Raw genomic sequence first — 1,125 nt, 5'->3', positions numbered from 1 at the left:
CGCGCCCGTCACCTAAGCAACGTTGGCGTCATGACGTCGTCGCGACGCCATCTTGGTCAAGGAGAACCCTCCCCCCCCCCCCCCCCCAAAAAAATCGTCATCTCCATATAAAAGGCGCCTTCGCCATCTTAGTGAAGGAGACATTGGGAATTTTCTCATGGTCCTGGAGTTTTACATGATCTGGTTTGATCTTTTGGCCCCTATTGCAGACATGGCAAAATAACAATCACAATGACTGAATAATTTCATCAGTGTGTTTTAACCCTTTTATAATGAACTTAGAGGTGGAGATTGAAGACTGGATATGATATACTTAAAACACCCAAGCCTCATGCTAATTCATTTCTGATGATTCTCAGAATTGAAGTAGTTTACTGTTTCACTTTCCACACTTTGCAGAACCCCTTCATTCTTGCAAATTTAATTCACGTGGGAGTTTCCATGTTGTATCTCTAAACTAAACTTATGTCCGTACTTTAACAGACACTTCCCTGCTCTCTTCACAACTTAAAACTAATTTTCTCACTTTTCCCAGAACTGATCAAGGGTCCTTGACCAAAAAAAGTGAATCAGTTTCTTTCACCACATATACTGCTTGCACATACAGTGCTTCCAGTATTTATTTTTAAATTTCCAGCACTGGCTTAATTAATGAATAACCTCAAATCTCACTTGAGGAAATATGTTGTGTACAAATCGAGAATGCACAAGGCACCAATTACAAGGTTTTTGTTAAACACCAATCAGAAAGTCAACAGATAGAAGAATTTAAAAGTGTGAAGAGTCCATGGATACAATCAGGAAGTTTGATCAGTTAGCATCTTAGTTTAGACAGCATGGAAACAGGCTCTTTGGCCCATGGAATCCATGCCGACCATCGATCACTCATTCACACTAAGTCTGTTATACCACTTTCTCATCCACTTGCCCCGCTCACGAGGGGTAATTTACCGTAGCCAACTAAATTACAAACCCGCACATCTTTGGGATGTGGGAGGAAACTGGAGCACCCGGATGAAACCCACGCTGTCACACGGAGACTATGCAAACTCCACAGACAGCATCCACGATTAGGATCGAATCCGAGTTGTGAGGTAGCAGCTCTACCAGCTGCACCAATGTGCT

Source organism: Rhinoraja longicauda, chromosome 32, assembly GCF_053455715.1.
Source record: "Rhinoraja longicauda isolate Sanriku21f chromosome 32, sRhiLon1.1, whole genome shotgun sequence".
Classification (NCBI taxonomy): Eukaryota; Metazoa; Chordata; class Chondrichthyes; order Rajiformes; family Arhynchobatidae; genus Rhinoraja; species Rhinoraja longicauda.
The sequence above is the reverse complement of the archived record's forward strand: the minus strand, read 5'-3'. Positions refer to the sequence as shown.